General features: G+C 34.6%; 1 long non-coding RNA gene and 1 pseudogene across 6 annotated transcripts in view; one reads left to right on the forward strand and one right to left on the reverse strand.

Annotated features, from left to right (window-relative positions):
* LOC110267465 overlaps nt 1–7450 on the reverse strand; it is a 22009-nt gene extending 14559 nt beyond the window's left edge. For 2 of the 6 annotated variants that reach the window (XR_002355117.1, XR_002355118.1), the window contains exons 1-2: nt 6928–7450; nt 5919–6030 (exon numbers count right to left, since the gene is read on the reverse strand). This is a non-coding gene — a long non-coding RNA (uncharacterized LOC110267465). The remainder of the gene's footprint in view (nt 1–5918; nt 6031–6927) is intronic. The other 4 variants (XR_002355115.1, XR_002355116.1, XR_002355119.1 and 1 more) reach the window with 3 other exon arrangements.
* LOC107621109 lies at nt 15–5585 on the forward strand (annotated as a pseudogene).

Genomic DNA, 7980 nt, shown 5'->3' on the forward strand with positions numbered 1-7980 from the left:
TCTCTTCCTTTATATATTACAATAGATATTTTTATTTTGTTACACAATAATGCCTAAAGTAGACAATTAAGTACATAATATGATCAAAATGTATGAAGTTATTATAAAGCTAAAATTGGTACTTTGTATATCAGGTTCGGGAAGGACACAAAGAAAAAGATCTATTGAAGTGGACAAAGATTCTTGCAAGCAAAACAATGGTACGGGGCACATATATTATAACATAATCTTTGGTACAATCTCAACTTTATCACACTATTGATTCATCAAATCGAGATAGATATATTTGTAAGACCCATAATTGGTTATTCATATTGAAACAGGACAACTTATTAGTCATTGAATCATTTAATTTATGACTAAATTATATTTGCCCAACAGATTATAAAGTAGCGTCATATTAATGCAAGCAACAATGACTAACACAGATAGTTATTTTATTGAATGGTTAACCGAATATATGAATAAATAGGTGTCTTTAAAATAGAATAATGTTTAATGTCAGTTGTATCCAAAAGCTGACAATATGATTAACATTTGTTGAAATCTTCAATATGCAGATTATGTGCACATTGGATCTGCTATGTACGAATGTGAGCATTGTAATGCTCTATATTGGTATGATGAAAGGTCAAATAAAAGTTATAATACATCTGAACCAAAATTCACATTATGTTGTAAAGGAGGACAGGTTCAACTTCCCCAATTACAAGAGCCCCCTACAGTATTGTATAATTTATTGTACAATAATAGCACTAAGAGCAAACATTTCAAGGAGAACATCAGAGCTTATAATAGCATGTTCCAGTTCACTTCAATGGGTGCGAAGATAGACCGAGGAATAAGTAAAACAAGAGGTCCACCAACATTTATCTTATGTGGAGAGAATTATCATCTAATGGGTAGTCTCATTCCACCAGAGGAAACTGTTGCTAAATTTGCCCAATTGTATGTATTTGATACCTAGAATGAAATTCAAAACCGCATGGCTGCTATTCGGTAAGCTTTTAGATGTATGGATGTTTAGTGTACATGCTGGTTGTTATCTACTAGAATGATCCTAATATTATTAAAGTACAAATTTTTGTTGTGGTACATAGGGGTGAAGATCACAAAGAGATACATGAGGACATTGTCAGAGAATTAAAGCAGATGCTTGATGAGAACAATGTCCTGGTCAAGGCATTTCGCATGGTCAGAGAGTCTGTCGCAAAAGAATCTAATACTACAGTAAAGCTCAGGCTTATGGGTAAAAGGGGTAAGGATGGTAGGAGATACAACTTGCCCACAACAGATGAGGTTGCTGCATTAATAGTGGGAGACTTTGACATAAACAAAACTGATAGGGACATCGTGGTCGAGACACAAAGCGGAATGTTACAAAGGATTAATCAACTCAATCCAGCCTATTTGGGTTTACAATACCCATTGTTATTTCCGTTTGGAGAGGATGGTTACAAGGAAAACATAGCTCTCAACAAGTGTAAGCAAAGTGGTAGTAAAGGACGTCAAGAGGTTTCGATGAGAGAATTTTTTGCATTCAGGATACAAGAAAGGTTAGTCGATGGCTCTCCTTTGTTATATTCTAGGCGATTATTCCAACAATTTCTGGTTGACGGGTTCTCGATGATTGAATCGTCCAGATTAAACTATATACGACTTGATCAGGAGAAACACAGATGTGAAATGTACAAGGGTATAAAAGAAGCAGTTTTGTGTGGGGAAACAACACCATCGTCGCGTGGCAAACGTATTATATTGCCATCTTCATTTACGGGTGGTCCAAGATATATGATTAAGAACTACCAGGATGCAATGGCAATATGTAAGGTTGTGGGATATCCAGACCTCTTTATTACATTCACCTGCAATCCTAAGTGGCCTGAGGTTGAAGACTTCCTTAAGAACAGGGAACTAAATGCAGAAGATAGACCCGACATAGTATGCAGGACATTCAAGGCCAAGCTAGATTTGTTGATTAAAGATATCAGAGCGAACAAAATTTTTGGCAGGGTTTGTGCAGGTAATTTCATATTCAAAAATCAAAAGCATTCCATTAAATATTTATTCAATCAATAGGTATTAACATTCAGTACCCATGCCATGAGTTTTATATGAGTTTGCTGATATATATACTATTGTTGGCACAGTTGTATATACAATCGAGTTTCAAAAGCGTGGATTACCACATGTACATATACTATTGTTCTTACACAAGGATGACAAGTTTCCGTTAGCTGAAGATATTGATAAGATAATATCTGCCGAAATTCCAGATAAGGAGTTAGACCCTGAATACTTTGAAGCTATGGAGAAGCACATGATGCATGGTCCATGTGGGTTAGTGAGGAAAGATTCACCATGTATGGAAAATGGCAAATGTATCCGTCACTTTCCTAAGCGATTTGTGGATTGCACAACTATTGATGATGATGGGTATCCAGTATATAGGCGCAGGGAAGATGGAAGAAGTATCAACAAGTCTGGGGTTTACCTAGATAATCGTTATGTGGTTCCATATAATAGAGTTCTCCTAATGAGATACGGAGCCCATATAAATGTGGAGTGGTGCAATCAATCAAGATCAATAAAATATTTATTCAAATACGTGAACAAAGGCCATGATCGCGTAACTGCTTCTTTCTATAAAAGTGCAACAGAGGATGCTGAGTTAGATGAACATGATGAGGTGAGTATGTATTATGATTGTAGATACATATCACCATGTGAAGCAGCCTGGAGGATTTTTGGTTTCAATATCCATTATAGAGATCCATCGATTGTGCGATTAGGTTTCCACTTACCCAACGAACAGAATGTCATCTTCAAAGACCACGAAAATCTTGATGATGTTGTTAGAAAAGCATCGGTGAAGGAGTCTATGTTCCTTGGATAGTTTCAAGCTAATAAGCACTATGCAGAAGCAAGGGCACTGACATATGCAGAGCTTCCAACTAAATTTATATGGAAGCCAAATGAGAGGGTGTGGTTGCCTCGGAAATCACATTCCGTTATCGGAAGGATTTTTTATGTACCTCCAGGATCCGGTGACAGTTATTACCTGCGACTTTTACTTAATTTTGTTAGGGGACCAACTTCTTATGAGGAGATACGCACTATAGATGGTATTTTGTATGATACATTCAAGGATGCCTGTTATGCACGTGGCCTTCTGGATGATGACAAGGAATATATCGAGGCAATAGAAGAAGCAAGCCACTGGGGATCGGGCACATACTTGAGGAAGTTGTTTGCAACGCTTTTGTTTTCAAATTCAATGGATTCACCGGAACATGTTTGGCAGAAGACATGGACTCTATTATCCGATGACATACTCCATAGACAAAGGAGACTTCTTGATAATCCAGGTAAGTTATAACTCAATATAACTTCTTTTGTATCTTTTCGAAGGCTTGACATGTCTATATTGCTAACATATTAATTACTTTGTCAAACGAAAATGCTATATTGATAATGTCATATTAGACTAATAGATTTATAGGCACATATTGGTAGGTTATAGACAATTAGTGTTTACAATAAGAATAATACAAAGAATGAGAAGTTTTTTAGTATCCAGGTTAATTGTAAGTGAACTTACCTATGTTATAAGATATAATTAAAAGTTAAATGATTAGAACTAACATTTTGTGTAGGGGCAAGCAATATAATCTTTTATATTGCTATTTGATATTAATGTATTTTTCAAGTTGTAATCATGGAAGAATGAACAATAAAATATACTATTAATTGTTTCTATTTGTAATGTGGTTACATAATTGATATCATTGACCAAGATTAATTAACCTGAATTTTTGCTACATATCAACAGAGTTGTTCCTTACCAATGATGAACTGAAGGACTTGACACTTATAGAAATTGAGAGAATCCTCAACTCATACAATAAGAGCCTTAGAGACTTCCCTCCAATGCCAATTCCAGATACAAGTCAATCAAATAGTCAATTGTATGCTGATAGAATGAACATGTTAATCTGCGATGAGCTCCGTTATGATAGAAGACAACTAGCTCTAGACCATACCACGTATTTGCAACAACTAACCGATGAACAAATTGTCGTGTACAACGCAATAATGGATGCCGTTGAAAGTGGGAGGGGTGGAGTCTTTTTTTTGTATGGTTATGGTGGGACTGGCAAAACATTTGTTTGGAAGGCTCTAGCAGCTGCACTAAGATCTAGATCACAAATTGTACTTACCGTTGCGTCAAGTGGGATTGCATCTCTTTTATTACCTGGTGGTAGGACAGCACACTCACGTTTTGCAATACCATTGAATGTAGATGAATTCTCAACATGCAACATAAGACAAGGAAGTGCATTGGCTAAGCTGTTAATAAAGACAAGGCTTATCATCTAGGATGAGGCTCCTATGGTAAATAGATTTTGTATTGAAGCCCTTGATAGGAAAATGCGCGATATTTTAAGGTTCAAGAATCCAAACAGCCTTGATCAGCCATTCGGTGGGAAGACAGTTGTTTTTGGGGGTGATTTTTGACAAATTCTGCCGGTGATCCCTAAAGGAACACGTCAAGAGATTGTTAATGCCACGATAAACTCATCGTACATATGGAATAGTTGCAAGCTATTGACGTTAACAAAAAATATGAGATTGAAAGTAGGTGATAGCAACCCAGGGTCGTTTGAGTTAAAAGAGTTTGCTGATTGGATACTTGGTATTAGTGATGGGAGTCACGGAACTGCAACAGATATGTGCCAAAAGATTGTTATACCAGACGACATCTTGGTTAAAGATTGGGATGACCCTATTGAGGCTATTTGTAAAGTAACTTATCCTGAACTTTTTGATGGCACGACTATTGATGAAGAACTTGAAGACCGAGCAATACTTGCACCAACATTGCAATTAGTAGATGAAATAAACCAATTCATGATGAGTTTAAATCCGGCTGAAGCACAGACATACTACAGCTCAAACAAGGCATGCCCAACCGAGTCTTATAATGACCTATTGGCATCCATTCACACTCCTGAATTTTTTAGTACAATTAGATGTTCAGGAGTGCCTAATCATGAGTTGACATTAAAGGTCGGAACTCCTATCATGCTTTTAAGAAACATTGACCACGCGACAGGATTGTGCAATGGTACACGCTTGGTTGTGACTAAGTTTGGGAAACACATAATAGAAGCACATAGCAGTGTTGGAAGGAATAAAGGTCAGAAGGTTTTTATTCCCAGGATGACTCTAAGCCCATCCGATCATCAAATACCATTCAAGTTCCAACGAAGACAGTTTCCTATAATGGTATCATATGCGATGACTATCAACAAAAGTCAAGGTCAATCACTATCAAAGGTTGGTTTAATACTTAAAAAACCTGTATTCACACATGGTCAACTATATGTTGCAGCATCTAGGGTGACACAGAGGGCAGGGCTTAAGATACTTTTATGTCATGATGAGGAAATTCGTACAGAGACAGATAACGTTGTTTTTAAGGAAGTGTTTAGGAATGTTATATGAACAAGTATACTCAAGCAGCAGTATCAACTACATTCTCATATTCTGCATAGTTTTTGCAACAGAGCCGGTTTGACCCAGGTAATACCTTTTTTGCTAGCTCTGTTTTTTCTTTTTCTTTGTTTCTTTATTTTATGACATCAACACATACTAATTGGAAGTAATAGATAATTTATTTAATATAGAAAGGTATTACTAAATCAGTTGCCAATAAGCACACTTCTAAAAAAAACTATGATATATGAAGATTATGAATTAAAGATAATAAACACCCTAGCCAATTAGTCTTTCACAAAACTAACACAGCAGATAAGCAAAAAATAACATTGTTCTCCTGAATAGATGAGTGTCAAATGAGCCAGGAGAATTAATTGCAAACATAAGAGTGTTTGCTCATAACTAAAAAAACTCACCTGGGTATGTGACGACAAGTTCTCCTGAATAGGAGCTAATATGAATCTTCACCAAAACCTTTAAGTCCTTTTAGATACTAATACCTTTGAAGGTCCGTAAAAATCACTGAACCTGAAATTTATAAATGAGGTAACTACAAAGCAAACAAAAAAATGCCAAGCAGGGACAGTAAGTATATTTTTAACACCTATATCTACAATAAAGTTCAAAATTAGTTTTACCTGTTAAAAAATACTAAAAACTAAAGAATCTCAATATATTCCAAGATTGTATATGCGTAAGATGCTACCATACAGCCACAAACAACACATATATACATAATTTATCATGTGAAGAGGTCAGCAATGTTTAAGTTTAAACAAGAAAATCACAACAGGTTTAATCTGATCAAATTGTATTGATAATTAAAGCGTAATCAATTGAAAAAACAAAAAACATAGCTTCTTCATTTGTCTCTATCTACATCTGAGATATCTATCAATTTATTACTGTTAACTTATGACAGGTAAAACCAAGTTCAAGTTCCATAAGAAAAATCATTCAGGAGTCTAACCCTACATAAAGCCAGTTTATGCTCCCTATTGATTGCCGATTAAACCAATGCTTAACATACTAAACGGGACTGTTCTCATTACACTGAAGGTTATGGTTGTTATTTGTGATATTCACTTCAACTTAGTCTACTTGTGATAATAGATTCCATATTCTATAAAATCTTTTTTTCCCTTTTATTACCCATAAATAGATGTATCTCAAAACATGGCATATGGTTATTTCAATTAATTTAATAGAATGGTACACAAAGACAAATTTACTTACTCAATCAATTTTGATGCCAGATCTCTAAAGAGGTAAAATCAGAGATTCAGAGAAGGAAAAGTTAACACCTTTTGATATAGAAATTCCTAAAATCAGATTAAAATGGATTCATGTTTCAGTGAAAAATAAAGCAATAACATTTAACAAACACTTTTAGATTAATCAAACATGTTTATTGTTTTTATTTACCTTTTTATTCACAGATCTGCATTCTTTTGAGTTGGAACAGCTTCGGTTGAGATGAATTTGGGGCTACCCATAGAGGAATCTAATCAAAGATTCCAAGGTGTGCAGAATCAGAGGACCTCACCATCAATCAGCTGTCAATCTTTGGAACAATGCTTTCTTGCCACGGTGAATCACCTCCCTTTAAAGAGCTACTGCTTAATGGAATACTTTGTATAACTTAAGGCCATCAGTAGAAGTAGTTTTTTTTGTTCATTGTAATTTTGAATTATATACTTGAGTCGCTTTTTTCTTCACCTTATACAGTTGGTGAACCTGCTAAGTGCCAGTTGAATGATGTTGCTACATAGTAAAAGTGTGGGTGAAGCTTTATTTGCATATGAACTTAATCTTATTCAATGCACAAAATGGTGGTTGGTATTATTTGCTAGAATTAGAAGAGTCAGTTTTGTTATTATACTAATGGAGTAGGTATTGTAATAATGAACATAATAAAAATGGTTTCACTTTTTTCGAGGGGTTGCACATAAAACTAAATATTAGATAGATGCATCATTAATTAGATATTTATATACACTTTTTATGTCATCACATGTAGATTTTAGAGCATTAAGGCTCACAACATTTTTTAAGAATTTTAGATTATTAGAGTGATTCATATGTTAAAGTTCTGATGTCAAGTTTCATATTTAGGTGAAAGAATTCAATTAATATATAATTATGATGTTTTAAATATATAAAAGAGCCCAATTGATAATTATTCTAATTTTTTTTGTCACAGTTTTACTAAAGAAGTAGTTTACCAATAGCCCATGGCATTTTTTATTTCAACGTTTTTGAATAGCATATTTTGGTGTGTGTGGGCCGAGGGGGTAACATTGCATGTTTCAATAAAAGGTTATTAATATGATTTTTCAGATATCAGATCTACATGTGAGTTCCATTCACCACATACATACAAATGGATAATAAAATGGTGAAATTTTTTATATTTAAATCAACGGATATTATTATTAATCTTACCAAGGGAAGGATAAAGACTATCCTTTTGAACGG

Source organism: Arachis ipaensis, chromosome B10 (genome assembly GCF_000816755.2).
Source record: "Arachis ipaensis cultivar K30076 chromosome B10, Araip1.1, whole genome shotgun sequence".
Classification (NCBI taxonomy): domain Eukaryota; kingdom Viridiplantae; phylum Streptophyta; class Magnoliopsida; order Fabales; family Fabaceae; genus Arachis; species Arachis ipaensis.